The sequence below is a fragment of the Carettochelys insculpta genome, chromosome 6 (genome assembly GCF_033958435.1).
Source record: "Carettochelys insculpta isolate YL-2023 chromosome 6, ASM3395843v1, whole genome shotgun sequence".
Classification (NCBI taxonomy): Eukaryota; Metazoa; Chordata; order Testudines; family Carettochelyidae; genus Carettochelys; species Carettochelys insculpta.
Window position 1 is genome coordinate 89,489,502 of NC_134142.1, and position 18,591 is coordinate 89,508,092.

Genomic DNA, 18,591 nt, shown 5'->3' on the forward strand with positions numbered 1-18,591 from the left:
TTCCAATTCAAACCCCTCAGGCTCCACCTGCTCCTTTGTCTCCAGTACAAAGGTGTTACCTGGTCATCCAGGTTACCCTCAGCAGGAGACCTGCACCCTCTGTGAGCCACTCACATACACACATACACACAGGTATCCCCCACTCCATCACATCTCTCTCCCCTTCCAGACCAAACTGAGCGGGGTCACTCAGGTGGTGACCTGGGAAAGTTCAGGGTCTTCCCCACGGGATAGGGCATCAGCTGTACCCTTGGTGCTCCCCTTGATGTTACCACCTCCATGTCATAATCCTGCTGGGGGAGGCTCCAACTCAGGAGCTTGGTCTTGGCCCTTTTCATGTGATGCAGCCGGGCAAGTCCCTTTAGTTCCCTCGGGTTGGTTGGTCTTCCTGCTTCGGTGTCCGGTCCATCAGCCACGTTCTCGAGTCGAGCAGGCAGAGCCCATACAGATGCTGTAGCACATGTTTGGAATTCAGTTACAGTCCAGTAAATGAAGGTACAAATGCTTTCACCCTTGGCATTTAGCCAGACCACCAAAATGGTTGTGTGCCTCAGTTTCCCCTTCCATGCCACACAATAGGTGTGGAATGTTCCTTCTCATGTGAGAGGTTGCAAGACTAATTACAGGGAACAATGGTGACATTTCAGAATTAGAAACTCCTTCAACATACAGTTCATGTGTATACATCAATGTCATCATGTCACATGGCTCTTTCCAAACATTTAGTACATGGTACAATTCTACAGCTTTTGGTAGCAGCACACACTGGTTACAGAAGTCAGCATGAGTAACAAGAACAAACCCATTGCAACTGTACATTCACATTGCTCTTTGGTAGACCACAACTTTTGTGTAACCTCCTTGAGAATCTGGTATTCTGGGGCTAAATGGCTGAGGCCTTTCTTTGCACCATCAAGTTCTAATCTTCTCTCTTGCCCCCTGGGGTGGAAATCTGATCTCTCTGGGTGTGCCCTCCCTTCTAACAAGAGCTGGGCCATTGATGACCTCAGGCAGACTGCCCTCTCCCAGCCAGTCTGGAAATTTGCAAACCAAATTGGTTTCTAAAAGTTGTTTTGTGAGTCCCAGATGCAGAATCCACATGAAGGAATTTAAAAATGCAGAGTAGCTGTTTCGGGATACCAAAGTATCCCAAAATAGCTCTGCTGTATAGACATAGCCTCAGTGGCTTGGTGGTTTGGGCACTCACAGGGCAGGGTGGACACTCAGAGTATTCCACTCCCTTCTCTAGTGAATATTTGTTTGGTTAGACCAGGGCGTCCAATACGTTTGCCACTCATCACATTTCACATTGTGCAAAATACGGGGTGGGGGGTGGGGAGTGGCCTACCCGCAGCTCTCAAGCCGCATGCAGCTCTTGGAGGCTTTAAATGCGGCTCCTCCTGAGAGCCACGTGCGGGGAGTTCCATCTGCTCACTCTGTGCACACACCCCACTGCTTGGTGGGAGAAGCGTGTGGCAGCCCCAGCAGCAGCTCTGGATCGTCAGAGACCAGGTGCTTAGGACTGTCTGACCATCAAAACCTCTCAGGTTGAGCACCCGGAGATGGAGGTACTCAGTCGTCACTTTTGAATATGTGGTCCAACAGTATGGCCATTACCCTTTGGGAGCGCAGTCCATTTCCACTGCAGCAAGTGTAACTTTTGGAACCTATTTTAATGGGAGAATAATTCTTGTTGATGATTCCTGCTCCTCTTCTGTTCACCAGCTCAGAACTACTGTATTTTCTACTTGCCTCTAAAAGATTTGCATTGCGTCACTCCATGCCTCTGCGGCATCTTTGTCCTGGAAACTTACTCTCCACTGTACCTTTTTTGTTAAAAAAAAAATGAGATGCTGATACTCAGCTGGCTCCCCTCCCCTGCCCCTTAGCCAATCCCATGGCTGCGGCTGCCAAGGTGTCAGTACTCAGTACCGGCAAGTACTGGCACAGAAAAGCACTCCTTCTCTAGCTTTAAGTGTCCAGCAGAGAGAAATTGCACTGGTGATGAGCACTGGTGACTGGGTGTCAAGAGACCAGAGTGTATCTTTCACTGATACTCCATGACTGTGAGCTATTTATCCATCTGTAAAATGGGGGTAATATAAATTGCCTATCTTTGAAGAATACTTTGAGATCCTTTAAACTTTAGGCATTGGGTTAATTTGACATTTCTACAGAATTAGTAGGGGGCACCTCACTGTGATATATGTGTTCCCATGTGCTGTGTTGTTAATAATACAACATTAACCAAACTAACCTTTCAGTTCCATGCTTTCTGGCTTTGATTGCACTCTTAGGCTTTCCAGTTGTTTAGCCCGTTGAACAAAGAAGGACAGATCAGCAGACTCTGGGATGGGGTGGAAAGAAAAAGTGAAGAACTAATGAAAAAGAGTTGAGAATAGGAGACGTGTTAGTAATGTAAACTGGCAAGAATCCTCAAGAATGCTGCCAGGAGAGAGTCACCAACAGGAAATAAACAGCCTTCCCCCTCCCCAGACCCTTCCCTCTCGCATACTGTAATTTCACTAAATACCACATAGTGCAGAACTGCCATAAGGTGCTGTAGAACTGAGCTTCAGCTAGGGGAAAACATGACCTCATCTTTTCTTTTCACAACATGCTGTGGTTGCTAATAAGTTTCTTGGTAGTTGCACGTATATTTTGGTCTAGTGAAATGTCTCACACATTTCCTACCTTGTGTTGTATAGAAAGAAAAAGCTGGGGGGAGGGGAGGTCTGTTATAGTCTGCTGTCTCCTGAAGGATTTGAGTGCTAGGAAGCAATTACATCTTCTTGAGATGCTGTGGGGTTGTAAGAGCTGCCTATCTCCTCGAAAGCAGGTTTTCATTCTACTGGCAGTAAAAGGCAGGAGGATCCTCTCTCCTACCCCCCTGTTAACACTGAATCCTTCTGTGTACTGTCTGGTTCACTGTGCATTGTTGTTTATCTCCAGAGGTTCTTCATTCCTTCCAGCTACTGATGTTCTAGGGGAGCCATCCACGATAAATTAGGGCATGTGTGTTTGGAAGCCTTAGAGGAGTGGGCTCCAGCTGCACAGATTTGTACTACCACTAGTCCATTCTAGCATCACTCTGAAAATGGCCCTCTCAGACCCTGTCTGTTGATGATGATGATGATGATGATGATGGTGCCCAAAAAATTGAATATTCCGAGATTCTTCTTCCTTTAGGGCCCAATCCTACAGCCTTTCCTCAATAAGTAGATCCGTTACTTGGTTAGACTCTGCTCAGCTAACACTACTTTGCAGTTGAAAGGTGTAATTTCCAGTTTGGATAGATGTACAGACACTGCCTCTGCTCAGACTAGTGAGCTAAAAATAGCAACGTGGTTGCAGCAGCTAGACTCTTGGCCCCACTATGCACTCAGTGGGATTGTACTTGGAAGGCTAACCTAAGCTGTTGCCTGTGCCACTTTGGATATGCTGCCATTTTTTAACCGCATTAGCTTGAGTAGAGCTAGCATGTGTACATCTATCTTAGATGCAAATAGCACATCACAACTGCAGCATAGCTTCAGCTTATGTGTCTTCATCCTTTTATACACTACGGCTATATCTACACTACAAAGATCTTTCGACAGAAGCCCTTCCAGAAGATCTCTTCCGAAAGAACTTCTTTTGAAAGAGCGCGTCCACACACGAAAAAGCAATTCAAAAGAGTGATTGAGCTGCTCTTTTGAAAAAGCATCCACGCAGCCCTGCTCTTTCGAAAGAACAGGCCAGGGGTCAAAAAATCAGGCCCCATGAGGACTGCTCTTTAGGGAGAAAAAAAGGGCCTGCGGAGTGTCTATGCATGTTTTCTTTCGAAAAAAACTTTTGAAAGGGGGCGGTCTTCCTGAATCGGGAAAAGAGTGATTTTGAAAGAAGCATTGGATTCTTTTGATTTACTTTTGAAAGAATGCTTTTTGTGTGTAGATGTTCCATGGGCTCTTTCGAAAGAGCCCCCTTCTTTCGAAAAATCTTTCAAAAGGTCTTGCTAGTGTAGCACAGCCTGCATATCTAATATAGCTTAAGTCAACATGCTCTCTTCTCACGCACTTGTTCATCTTCCATCATGGTTGTCACTGTGGTCATTAAGAACATGCAATGATTTTTGTGAAAATCATAAAAAGTCCATTGAGATGCACACCAAAAATAAAACTCAAAATATGTCTGATTTTCAAAGCCCAAAACTTAGTGATTTTCCTACATGAAATTAAACAAAATGTGTTTGTATCGTTTTTCCAAAAAAAAAAAAAAAAAGTTTTCCCTAAAATGAAATCCTCCTTCATTGACATTTTTTGCAAAAATATCTTTCCCATTTTCAGACAATCCTAGTTCAGAGCTTTGCAGACAAGGTTTGTGTTACACAGCTGCAGATCGAGTAGGGTATCCCTCCCACTCTTCCATGTATTTTTCTAGTGGTCCCACAAAAATGGAGGCATTATCCCCACACTCCTTACATTTCTTGGTTATGGGAGAGGAGTGTCTTCAAATTCTGAATATATGAAGTTCTTTTCCCATGAGATTGTGGTAATTTCAAGGTGAGCCAAATATTCCCCTGACCTACTTTACAGCATCTCTTAACGTTTTCTAAATGTTTCCACTCTTACAAGTTTCCCTTCACCATAAGGTTTGGCGTAAAGCTGCCTTCAGTATAGAACAACTTTCATCTGGTTAACTCCTATCAGCATTTATTTCAGGAGTCTTAATTCTACAAAGATGTTGATCTCTCCCTCTAGAACAGACTTATGCAGAAGGTGATTGATAATTTGGAAATGAACTGTGGCAAATTGCTTGCTTTTTAAATTATGGGTTAATTTTTTGTGTTAGAGTTAGGACTACCTTTGCTTTTTTTTAAAGAAGTTCGTGAGGCAGTGGGTGGGTGGGGCAGGGAGTTAAGTGGAAAGTTTGTGGGCTTAAGGAGGGTGTGTGTGCGTGCGTGCACGTGTGCTCGGAGAAACAATTTTCCTTTTCTCTTTGCAATCTCATTTCATGCACTGACCACAAAACTCACTGGTCTGAATCAGTGAAACCTTTATGCTGAAATCTTTGAGCCATGTGCTAGATATTTGAAAGATGATGAAAATGCCAAGACTCACAATATGCAATAGCTTAGGTTTGTGGTCAGAATGGTTTAGACTGAGTGGAAGCGTGGAAAGGGAATTTCACAAGCTTTGAGTCTTCATTTCTAGAGGATAATGGAACAGCACTGTTTATACTTTTCCATAAATACCTGCCTGTGGCTTTCTCCTCAGCCACTACCATGCAGTTATAGCTTTGTTTGAGCTTGGTGTCTCTTGAAATATCCTTGCTAAGTCCTTTAAAATTGTTGGGTTTTTTTTAAGAAAAATAATTGGATCTTATGAGGAATGTGGTGTTTGGGAGAAAGGCTGAAGTTTGTTTAGAGAAAGGGGATCTGAAGAAGATATAAACCAGAGATACAAGGTATGAGGCATTAAGCATGAATACCAAGAGAGTCAAAAAGATATACAAGGCTATAAAATACCCCCTTGCATACCAGTTTCTTTCCCTTGGAAATCTCTTAAAGTACAGAAACAGTATAAAAAAAATTAGGCTGGAGATTCCCAGAGCCTCCAGTGAAGTGAGCAACGTGCACAGGGCTCAGAAAGGGAGAACCAAACCTGGCCGGAATAAGCTCTCTCCTACTGGATACTTGAATTGCCAGTAAAGCATACTTGGACCCCTGCTGTACATTGTTTGAAGCTTGGCTTTTCCTTCACCGCTTCAGTAATTTTTGGAAAATCCTGCCTCAAGGTGTCAAGAGGCATCATTATCATGGGCTGGCCCAGGTGAATGAGAAGAAGCAGATGCAGGAGGGTGAAGAGGACCTGAGGAAAAGAGAGGTACAAAGTATCCAGGTTATCAGAGCTCAGAAAGTGACAGCTTAGAGTGTGAAAGCACTAGTGCCAAAGCCTCGTAATTACAAAGAGCACCCAGCAACTGCCACCAGGGAAAGGAAGGAAAAAGAAACAGCAAATCTAAATTAACAGCTCAAGTTGACAGAAATGGAAGCACCTGAGTCCATAAAGAAGGACTAACTTTTAAGAGTTACACTGGAGGTTGTTCTTCATAGAATCCAGATGTTTCAAATGTAGAACAACAAAGGAAAAGCTAGTTAAATGAACAACATTTAAATGAATAGAAATTGCTGCTAAAAGCATCTTCACTGTTATTAGGGAACCTGCTCTCTCAGAGCAGATAATATCCTAGCACTCAGGAAACGCCAGTAGATTTCTTTTTCCCAATAGATTATGAGCCAGGAGGGCATTGGGATTAATGAGAGGCAGCAATGGTGGGAAAATATTCCATTATCTCTACCCTTTGGCAAGCCTGGATAATTAATGAAACCTTTGCAAGAAATATCATTCATTTCAATGTAATTGCAAAATAATTGTCTTGTAGAGTAAGGGCATTAACTGTTTAGATTGATAAAGTGCAGGTGATGTATGAAACATCTGCTTCAGGAATACATGTGATGCAGCATTGTCCTAATTGGTCAGAACCACAGAATGGCCCAACAATTAAATATATTGAGAACTGTGACGAATGCTGGAGGTGTTTTGCCATACACGGGGCATATGACGTGACGACATTGGTCTCCTTCGGGAGGAGTTGCTGCACGCCAGATGGGAATTCTTTGTTCACAATGTTGTCAGTGGATTGGTGATTGAATTTTTGAGAATGGGCTTTTATACTTAATTACAGAACATCACGCACAACTAATAAAAACACAGAAAGAAAGGCAGAGACCAGGAATAGATGTTTGAGCTAAAGTTCTTCATTGACACTAAGGAGATCTTGGTCCCTTTCCCAGCTCTGACACAGACCGTGTGATCTTTTGTGCAAGTCACTTTCTTTGTCTCTGTCTCTATTTCCCATCTGTGTGTGTGTCTTCTCTTCCAGGATCAATCTTCAAGAGTTCGATTTAATGGGCCTAGTAGAGACACACGAAATCCAATTGTCTGGGGTTGGTAGTTAACCCCTGTTCTCCTCGCTATCACGAGGAGTAAGGGAGGGCAATGGGAGAAACTCTCCTGTTGAACTCTCTCTGTGTGAATGCCCAGGTGAATCGATTGCAGATAAGTTGATTCTAGCTACGCAATTGCCATAGCTAGAATTGCGTATCTGCAATCGACTTAACTCCCTAGTGTAGACCAAGCTTGTGAAATAGGAATTAATAGTACTTTGTTTCTCCTACTCTGCTGTTCTACCTAAGTAGACTGTAAGTTCTTCAAGGGCAGGAAGTGTCCCTTACTATATTTTTGTGTGGTACCTAGCAAAGTGGAGCTCCATCTAGACCTGATCAGAAATTTTCCAGTCAAACTGATTTTCCTTGGAAAATACCGGTTTATTGAACGTGAAATCTCTTGCGAAAGCAAATCAGATATGACAAACTTTGGCACTTTCAGGCAGTGTTGCAGAGGAAAACTGTCCTGAGTGTCAATTTCACTCAACAAATGTCAGAGTCCCAGAGAGCAAATTTCATTTTGGAGGTGCCATGTGTCACTGTTTCCTGAACACATTTTTGGGGATTTCCTGTAAACAAGAATTTTTGAAAAATGTTTCGTTTCAGTTTAGAAGACCAGAACTGTTCACACACCAGAAGTCCCAAGTCTTGAGAAGCTCTATCCCATCTCAAATGGAGCACCTAGATCAGGGGTCGGCAACCAAGGCTTGCTTCTACCCGCTCACTCTCCCTTTGGAGGTGGCATGGTAAGGAGGCAATTCAAAACAGGCTAATGAGGCATGAATATGCATATTCAGTGCCTCATTAGCATAATGGTGGCCCCATGAATTTCAAAGTGCAGACTTTGAATTGCAGATTGACAGTGTAGATGGGGCAGCTTTGAAATAAGTGCCCCACTTCGACATTCCCTTACTCCAATCTAGTTTTGTGGGAGTAAGGGAATGTCAAAGTGGGGCACTTATTTCAAAGCTGCTCCCATCTGCACTGTCAATCTGCAATTCAAAGTCTGCACTTTGAAATTTATGTGGCTGCCATTATGCTAATGAGATGCTGAATGTGCATGTCAGTGCCTCATTAGCCTGCTTTGAATTGCCTCATTAGCATACCATCTCCAAAGGGGAGGAGAGAGTGTAGAAGCAGCCCAGAATAGCAAGAAGAGACATTTTTTTAATTTCAGTAAAGAATTCAAGAGCTGCAATGTATGTGGATACAAGTCAGTCCTTAATAAGTAACATCCAACCATACCTCTTGGTAACTCCTATTGTAAGAACAGTGCACACACAGTGATCTGTAATGTGATACATGTTTACTGCAGGACATTCACTTTTTATTGAAAATAATGAGGAGGGTTTTTTTTTATTTTGCAATTATAGCAATGGGAGCCGCAAAGAAGTCCTCAAAGAGCTGCAGGTTGCAGACTCCTGGTATAGGTTCTACTATAACACAAATAGCAACAATAAGAGAGGAAGGCCCTCTGACACCATCTTTTCACAGGGTGATCAAGGAGTTATTGAGAAAACTTCATAGAATTCCACAGCCCTAGTGCAGAGGAGCCAAGGTGTTCCCAAAATAGTGAGTAATGTGAGAAGAATTAGTTCAGCAGGGCCAAGTGCCGTCTTGCTGATCACGAGTGCAGTGGCTTGCATAAAAAAGTCTTTGAGTGCTGATGAGTGGCATTTGAGCTAACACACAGCATTTCTGAATACACAGAATAGGAAATAATAGATGCAGAGTGGTGATGGGTGATCAATGCAGTCTTTTTAATGGCCCGCAACATAGGGAGATGTTGTGGCGGAGTTTACCTTAAGCTGAGTGCTTGGGCTGCTGCCCAGGAGAGATTTGCCACCCAGCTGATTATCAGAGCCACCACAACAACCCACAGGGGACAGTATGTGTTTCTACTGGTGGTGCACATAAGATTTGTTCTGCCCACAGATGGAAAAAAAATTAAAGGGAACACCAGGTGTGGGGGAAAGGAAGTGGACACGTTGAGCACCTGATTGGGTAGGCTGGGTGTACTCCAAGTTGTGGGTCAGCTGTTCACTCTTATCTCCCCCTCTATCCTCTCTGAACCTCATTTTCATTTCTCTGATACAGGAATGGTCAAAAGCAGAATGTCACAGGCTGCAGCATTGCCCGTGGCTGTTTTACAGTAAAGTGTGCTCCATAGAAACTGTGAGCTTGATTCTGCTTCTCATACTGGTCTGAAGCCAGAGGATCACTTCTGACTTCAACTGAGTTGTTCCTGATTTGTGCTGAGCGTAGAAGCAGGCCCTGCACCCCAGCCAGACTGCTTGGATCAAGACATAGCATTGCAGCATGGGACTTACAGTTTCTGTGGGCTCAGCTCTCATGTGAAAGAAGTGGGTTACCTGGTCCATTTTATGCTGGATAGGTGTGAGCCTATGGGCCCATTACCAGGACATTACCTTTAGCTGGGCAGTGTGTTCTGCAGCTCAAACTGCATCTGCCACTAGTGGGAACTCCCAAGTCTTGTACCAGGTCTGGAATGCCAATGAGCTCATATCAAGCTATTAAAGTCTGTGTTGCATTTTTTATTACTCATTATTGTCCTGATAGATACTTCCTCAGCTGTTTCTCCAACCTGTGGGATTTTACCCAATTAATTAACTTCCTATCTCATTAAACAGCAACGAAGGGTCCTGTGGCACCTTATAGACTAACAGAAAAGTTTTGAGCATGAACTTTCGTGAGCACAGACTCACTTCCCATGTGAGTCTGTGCTCATGAAAGCTCATGCTCAGAACTTTTCTGTTAGTCTATAAGGTGCCACAGGACCCTTCGTTGCTGTTACAGATCCAGACTAACACGGCTACCCCTCCGATACTATCTCATTAAAGAAGATCCCATTTTACATGCACAAGGATCTGTGTGCAGCTTGCATTCCAAGCACTTTTCTCAGGTTCACTTCAAAGGTATAGGCTGCACCTCTGAAATCTGGTACTCTCTAGTCTGGCAACATCCAGGGTCCGGCAGTCCCACCGATACTGCTGGGCTCTCTGTTGCTGGACCAGAGAGCCCAGCAGCTGGAGTAGGAACTGACAGTGGCTGGTGAACCGCAGTTGGGACTGGTGGCAGCAGGGTAGCCACTCCTGTTGACAGGGCTGGGAAGCACTGGCCCACGAGTGGTGGAGTAGCTGCATGGCCAGGTTTCCAGGGAGTGGTGCAGCTGGGGTGCCACAGCAGCTGTGGGAGGGCTCAAATCAGAGGGTTGCTGAAGCAGCCATGGAGGGCCAGAGCAGTCTGAAGCAGGGCTGGGACCTGGGACTAGGAGCTGGGCCAGGGAAACCCAGCAGGGGGCCAATGGCATGGTGCCGACTGGCCAGAATTACTTAGGGGCCAGCAGCCAGGGACTACCCCCGGCCCAGCAAATTCCCTTGTTTGGGACCGGTCTGGTCCTGAGAGTGCCAGGCGAGGGAGGTCCAATCTGTACATAGGTCCCCAAGGCTGTTGCATGGGCTTGGAAGGGGGCAGTGCTGCTGCAGAGGCCAAAATCGGAAGTGTTTTCTTATGTTCTGATAGCAAGTTGTTGAAGCGGAGCCAAGTCTGTGATGTGTCACGTCTGACATGCCCCGTGCCCACCACCAGTGTTCCCTGCAAGCTGTGAGCTTGTGCGGCCTCTCAGGAGAGGTTCAAATACTGCCCAGCTGATCAGCAGAGCACCCACAGGTAGGGTGTTTTGTTTCTACTGCTGGCACACATTTGCACATAGAAAATATTCAGCACATGGTTGAAAAGAATCTGCACGAGGATGGGAAAGATTAGAGGGAACATTTCCCACCCCCACCCCCCGGAAGGAAATGAATGGAGATTCGTGATGCTGGCCAGAAGATCCATTTCATGCAGCATGCTTTAAAACGCAGACCTACCATAGTCTAATCATCCTTTCCGGAGTCCCTCTAATGTAAATAAATATACACGTCAGACTAGGAGCAGACAGCTTTTTACCATGTTTCAGGCTGAGATGTTCATTTCTGATGCAGCTCATCTCAGCATTTGTCAAATTAGTGCCAAGGCCATGGCTGCATCTTAGCTGTATTTGATGTGCTGAAATTTACATCAGGGTAGCTGTAAAATGTAATAAGACATGGGGCTGGTTTTATTTCTCTTTGGTGTTGCTGTGATTTACAGAACGTTCAACTCAGATGTTTGTCTCTTCGTCGTCTTCTCTGTCTGTCTCTCCATTCGTTGTGCTTGCTTAAGTGTGTTTATGGGTGCATGTGCCTCATTGTGGAAGTATATAAGAGTCCCAAAAACCCCCAAGAAAGGCATCCATGCCTCAGTGCCACAGAGCTAACAAATAGTGAGCAGGAAAAGGATCTGTGAGCAGAGCTGCATAAAACTTCTTATCTCCTGTATGGAGCAAAGCTACGCTCTTTAAACCAACATAAGCATGTGAACCACAACCTGCAAAGTTGAGGAGAATATCTTGGGAGTTGCATTGTATAAGGGATGTGTGAATGGACTTGGGTGGCTTTGCACAATGTAGGAATTTACAGGGTGCCCAAGGCTCTTCTAGAAACAGCAGCGGTGCAGAGAGAGCAAGAGCAGGTAGGAGGCAACTTCACAGAATTGTGTATGTAAAGTCGATTCCTTCTTAGTCCTCTGGAGTCAGAGCTGATAGGCGGGATTTCTAGAACCTGTACGTGGAGGGAGAACTTGCACACTTCCGCAGGTCTTGGCTGTTAGTGTGAGCCGGTTACTGAACAGAAGGAGATGGATGGATCTGCTCCATTTCTGCACCAATCTAATGCCAATGCCCTTGGCGCCTACACCTTTCAGTCTTTACTTTCAGCCTCATGAGGGGAGCACTTCTCTCCATCGTTGGGCTGCAGGCTAGGACAAGTGATTTCAGACCAAGGGTACAGCAGCGAGGTGCTACAATCTGGTGTCTGCTGTCTTAACTGGGGTAACAGAGTGAAAGTGGGACTAAATTCTTAGTGCACTAACCAATATGGACAGTACAATAACTGGATTTAATTATCAAAGGTAATAACTGGCTATGAGCAAGTTGAAAGTGCATAGAGGAATTTCAACCCGTAAACCACTGGGGAGGCGGACATACTGTCAATGCCTTTCTGTCATCTGATATACTGACATTGCCATGTTGCCAGATTTATGACAGTGGGCTGAGAGTAAAGGGATGAAATTAACAGGAGGAAGATGTAGACTGTTTATGTGAGAAGTCCCTAATCATGAAATCTGTTACACTTTTTACAATGGTCTGCCAGATGAAACCAGGGTAGTCCAATTTCTTCTCTTGCTCAGGCTAGACTGTACCAAATATTGGAAAATGAAAGGCAATTTTTTTTCATTGGTTAAAAGTGATTAACTAAGTGACTGAGTTAGTTTTTGTCTTTTATAATATTCTGATTTGGTTGGTAGGAGGAATGGAGCGAATATCATGTATGTGGAATTCTGCAGGGCTTTTGACAGCAACCCGCAAGGCATTGCGAGACTCTCTCTCTGAGTGGTCACTCAATAATAAGTAGGATTTAATGTCACCCTCCCATTTGTGAGTCCGTTGATGGCTGACCAGCCCTGTTCTGGAGCTGCAGATCTTCTCATGGAAGGAGCAGGTGCTGGTAGCCATTGGAAGGGCACGGGACAGTTTTTGCTGCTCTTTTCTTCTTCTCTGCCCCCTCATCTGCACTGTAGTGAGACTTCTCAAATTGCACCACCCCCTCACAAGTTACCGTTCTCCACTGGGGACAGTCCTGGACAAGGTCCTCCCAAGTGTTGACACCGATGCCGCGCTTTTTCTTGTGTGCTTTTGTTATGTCCTTATATCACTTTCTACGGCCTCCAATGCTTTCCCGTCCTTCTTCCAACTCTGAAAACAGAATCTATTGGGGGAGGTGCTGATCAGACAACCTTGTGATAAGTAATCTGGAGAAATGCAGATGTGATGACTCTCATTAAGTAGATGCATAATTAGTAAAAACAACCACAAACAAAGAGTACTATTAATGAAATAATGTCAGACTGAAGGGACGTTATCAGTTGGGTTCCAATGAGATCTGTTCTGGGTCTGGTGGTGTTTAACATCTTTATTAATGATCTGGATGACCTCGGGAGCATAGTGATCAAATCTGCAGGTGATGCAAACCTGAGGGGGAGGTTGCCAATGCTTGGGAGGCTGAAGCTGAAATTCAGAGGGATCTTGGTAAATTGGAGAACTTGCCTATAGACAAGAGAATGAAATTCACCAAAGACAATCATAAGGTGCTACACTTAAGGAATTAAAAATGCACAAATAGACAATAGGGGAAAACTTGATTGGCAGCAGCAATACCAAGAAGGATCTGGGAATTGTGATGATCACAACCTCAACATGAGTCAATAATGCAATAGTGTTGCAAAAAAAAATAAATAAATGCAATTCTAGGTTGCATTAACAGAGGCATAGCATACACATCACAGGTACTCATAATGCCATTATACTCTGCATTGGTTGAGCTTCACCTGGAGTACTGTGTAAAATTTGGTCACCAATACAGAGAAGCAGCATGTGGGGAAAGTGGAAAGGATCCAAAGGGGCATGACAAAAATGGTTAAAGGAATGGACTGCAAGCCACATGAGCAAAGCTGAAGGAACTGGGGTTATTTCATTTGAAAAAGAGGATCTGGATGGGGAGGCTGTGATAGCATCTTCAGATACTTGAAAACCTGCCATAAAAAGAGGGCGAAAACTTTCTGTCTTTTATAAGAAATGGCAAGACAAGGTGGAATGTATTCAAACTACAGCACAGGCGATTGATTGATTACATCTCAGGGAAAACTTCCTAAACCCCATGATTCTGTGATTAGGTGACTGAATGTACATGAATAAATGCCTCTCCTGGCAACACACACAAGTCAAAATATAGCATTAGTGATCCTAACTATATAGTACAGTCCTGTGCTTGTTTCTAGTGGTTCATGGGTCGAAATGGTCTCAAACAATGAACAGTCATTAACTACGAGGAACCTTCCTAATAACGACAAGGGAAAATTATTACTAAAAATGTCACCTGATAAAATTTTTGATGACTCTGAGTAATTTGTGTACCTCCCTACGACACCTTCAATCAGATAGTCTCACTTTATAAACACAAATGAATTAGCTTCCCAAAAGGCAGGAAATCTCCCTATTGTACATTTGAAGAAATGAGTTTAAAGAGATTAAAGTGGTAGATTTCTATGATCAATCTACTCATGTGCATGCACAAAACTGCATATGCAAGTGCCTAGGCTTACACTTCGTACATGCGAACAGCTGCACTCATTTCCATACTTCTTCTCTTCCTGTAAACAGTCTAGCACTTGCTTAGGTGCATCTGTTTGGAATACATAGCAGCTTTAGGTGTTTGCGCCTATGAAGTGCGGGAGCAAGTATGTATGTGTACATATGTGAAAACCACAGGGGAGATTCGGCTGAAATTATGTTCCTAATTGACTTGCCTAAGGTCATGTAGCAAACCAGTGTCAGAGCCAAGAACAGAAGACAGACTTTCTGACTGTTTGTATAGCCATCACGCCAAGGGACTATGCTACCATGCTAGTGAATGCTGCATTAATGACGTGTGTGTGTGGGGGGGGGAGGGATTCAGTGTCACATATGTGGCTGTGTCAGACCCAGTACCAATATTTAGAGTTTAGGTTTCCAACTAGTTTCTTACATTTGGAAAGTATGATATACCACTGGGGAAGGCAAAGGTGTTGCAGGGCAGGGGACACTGATACCAGTGTGCATGATAGGAATCTAATTGAACGCAGCCTGGCATGACATTACCGTGCACCAGCTTGCTGAACACTAATGACATTTACATTTTGCTGGCTAGCTAAATAAATGCTGTGCTAGCTCATGCTGGCTGGCTCATCCAGTCAGCACAACAGGGAATGGGGGTGTGCTGTGCTGTGCCCTGCCCCCACCGGGAATGTCTGTGGAGTGATTGAATGGAGCTTGTCTTCTGTCTTTTCTCCTAAATTGGGAATGTGTTTATTACACACGCTGGCCTCCTGTGCTGTAAGAGGCTAAAACCCCAGACAGGCATGTGACATCTGGCACTAGAAAGGGCCCTGGGGATGCCAGAGTCGTGCTAGTCAGAGGAAAGGGGTGGTGAAGGGGGGGAAGTGAGGAGAGAGAGAAGCCAGATCTGAAGAAGTGGGTGTATCCCATGAAAGCTCATCACCTAATAAATTGTTTTGTTGGCCTTTAAAGTGCTACAGGACTGCTTTTTTGTCTCTCTCGGGCATAGGTTTGTGTGGCACTAGTTCCTGTCTGAAGCCTGTCCGTTGTGAGAGTGCAAGCCAGACCCTAGAGAGGGAGAGAGCTGCAGAGAAACTGCTCTGCCCTGCTGATCATCTCTCTGCCCAATGTCCTGCTCACTTTTCAAGGGAAAGACTGAGAAGATCTGGTATGATCTTCCTCTATCTGCCCCTCTCCCAAGGGCCCTTCCTCCTTTACCCCAGACAGTGACTACAAGGTCTGTCATTTACTCACTATCTAGACTTCCTCTTCCTTGTCCCCTCCCGGCTGGTGTCTCTGCTTATTCTCATTGCCTCCCTACACATGCCCTACCAGGTTGCTGCCCTCTTCTCAACTACCACTTCTCTGAAACACACAGCCAGACACTTGCCAGTCCGCTTTCCCACATCACTATCAGAAAGGTCTTAAACAGTCTGTCCCTGGGCCATGCCTGTGGTTGATTCCTCGGTGCTCCTCTTCCTTGAACTTCCTGTGGCATTCGATATTGCTGACTGCCACTTCCTCCCTGCTAGCCCGTCCTCCTTCGCCTTTTGCCGGTCGTCTCCACTCTTGGTTCAGCTTCTGATTCTAAATGACTCTGTCAGCATCTTCTTGGCAGTTTCCCTTCTCCATTCTCTGCAAGTCCCACAGCATTTTGCCCTAGGATTCCCTTTCTCTTCACATCATCCCAGAGACACTTTGTCTCAATGGTTCTCAACTCATGGTCCAGTTCACATAGAGTTGGGGCCCAGCGGTGAGCTAAAGAGCAGTGGAGTCCAGGTTGAAGGCTGCCACCTGGCCTGCACAACACCGGTGGGGTCAGGGCTGTCACCCACCCCCACACAGCAAGGTCCAGGGTTAGGGCTGTCACCCAGCCCCACACATCATGGGGCAGCAGTGGAGGCAGGTCAGGACTACACACAAGGCTCTGGGGTCTGTACCACCAAGCCCACCACTGGGGCTCCACTCCTGTCTCCACTCTTTGGAGGGGACTCTGGGCTGGGGGTGCTGGGTCATAGTGGTGTGGGGAGGGGTGAAGGAGGGTGCTGTAGTTGTCCGCCTGTGACCCAGGTAACATATTGTGGGCTTGCTAGCACCTCTAATATAACCTGGATAAAAATGAGCTCCCAACCCCCGACTCCATGTTTGCAGAGGGCAGGACTCCTCCAGGTCACATAACTTCACAATGCAGGGGTCATTTTTGACTCCACTCTCTGTAACTTCCTAGACGTGCTGACCATTGCGAAATTTGTCACTTCTTCCCAACAGATGGTAAACTTGCTCTCTCCTTTCCTTTCTGGCAAAAGCTTTGTCCCCAGATCACTATCACCTCTTCCCCTCCAAACTCCTCCTCATTCCTGTTACTTCACTCCATTGCACTGAAACACCACTGCTAACATCCTCTTCCTCACCCAGTCAGATCATCCCACTCCCTCTTTCCATAGCTGCCTTTGCTCCATCTTCCACCCCATTGATTTTTAACTCTCCTCTCCATCTTTCAAATATCTTCCCCAGCCTACGCCTTGGACCTCATTTATGGTGTCCTCCTTTCCTCCTCTGCTGGCCTTGCTGCTGTTCTTCCTCCTTGCTGCCTCTTTCTAGGTTGCTCTATACCTGGGGCCAGGGAATCCATGACTATGTGAATGCACTAGCTGTGAAACCCCATGTAACCTGTGGGGAGGCTGGTCTGCTCCTGAAGAGTTGGTAACAGACGTGAAGCAACTCTGTTGCTGCTCCATAGTATTGGTCAACAGAGTCTGCCTTCTCCTTAGTCATGCAGGGCCACTGGGCCCAAGCTGGCTACTTGGGCATGGCATTGAGCAGCGAGAGTAGATTGCCCGTTGAAGGAATTTGCTACGTTTATGCCTACTAAAGTGTTGTGTTCTTCACTGAGCGCGTTCAGGCACACAAGGAACTTTTAACCTGTGCCCGTGTAAGCAGAAGTGATGAAATGAAGGTTGAAATCTTCTTCCAGTTCCTGACAGTCTGATTGGTTTGTTTTTGTCCCTGACAGGTCGGCCAGCCCAGCAGCTTGCTGAAGGCGGGGATCCTGACTGATGCACGCTTACTGGGGAACACTCAGGTAAGGGTGGCAGCTCTGTCAACAGGGCTGAGGCTGTCTGGGGCAGTGCTTGTTCACTGTGCCCCCTTCAGCTGAAGAATCTTCCCTGATTTTGTCTGTAGAGAAACTGCACCAGCGCACAGATGTAGGAGTGAAGCTCTGCATTATGATGACTCCTGGAAACTGGAGCTAGAAAAGATGGTGTCTTCTCATTCTACCCCCTAACCCTCAGATAGGCCAACACAGCTCCCTTGCAGTATTGCCCTGTCTTCTTTTTAAGTGATGGGATTCTCCCTATTTCTCTTGAGACACCATTCCAAAGTCTAATCATCTAATTAATCTGCTTACTTCCCTCTTAACCCCTGACCACCGCAGATGCAATTAGTAGCCGGTGATGTGAGGACTCCATTTCCTGCCCTACATGTGAAGGCTTGTCACATGCAGCTCCTTGTTAGAAGCACCACAGGTCTCCACTAGCTATGTTTGGTTTAGTGTGAGTGTGCATAGGGTGTGTGATTTGGACCGTAAACTTTGGTGTCCTTTGCTGAGCATCTTGCATCTGCCTGTACTCACATACTTTTCTCCTTACGAACAAGGTGCGTTTTTATCCATCTTTATTCAGGCCCTGAAAAGGCAGAGAGTTGCATGATAGATTCCTATAGGAAGGACAATATTGCTGGAGACAAAAGAAGAATGCAAAACTGTCCTGTTGTCTTCTCTCACTGGAGTCTATGGCAATGGAACACTGGTGCTGGACCCAGAGCTGAATTTCAGTTTCCGTCGAAGACAAGTTGGCTGCTCTGTTTGAACTTGTCCTTGCATTCAGTTTGACATTGCTGGAGGATCTCTGTGTCCCTTTGTATACTGGCCCCAGGCCTTCCTTAAATAAATTCTGTAGCCTCTGGCAGTATGTACTGAAGGGACTTGCTGGAAGAAGCAGTTGAACATAGAACTGGATAAATTAGAGCTGGAACGTCCCTAACAGATCATTTTATATAACCCCTTCTTCCCCACAAAAGCCAATGAAGATCTCACCAGAACACTGTCCAATCTAATTTTAGACAATCCAGTGGAGGAGACGCCCTAGCATTACCCTTGAGAAACTGTTTGGCAGCCTAAGTGATCTTCTGGGAGGGACACTTTTCCTGGTAGTCAGCCTGTTTTCCACCCTTTACCCAGGTGTTCCTTTTTCTGTTTATCCAGGGAGCAAAAACTGCAGAGCTGTGTTACCCTCTGGCAGCAAAGAGCAAAATTCTACCTTCATGTCATTGGGAGGTTTGGGGCCAATTT

At 45.3% G+C, this 18,591-nt stretch overlaps 1 protein-coding gene across 5 annotated transcripts in view; it reads left to right on the plus strand.

The window, feature by feature from the left end:
* The window catches only part of TSPAN18 (tetraspanin 18), a 189,507-nt gene that overhangs the window by 82,861 nt on the left and 88,055 nt on the right, over nucleotides 1–18,591 (plus strand). For all 5 annotated transcript variants that reach the window (XM_074997536.1, XM_074997537.1, XM_074997539.1 and 2 more), the window contains exon 2: nucleotides 17,254–17,322. The gene's annotated coding sequence lies outside the window, so the exon portion shown is untranslated. The remainder of the gene's footprint in view (nucleotides 1–17,253; nucleotides 17,323–18,591) is intronic.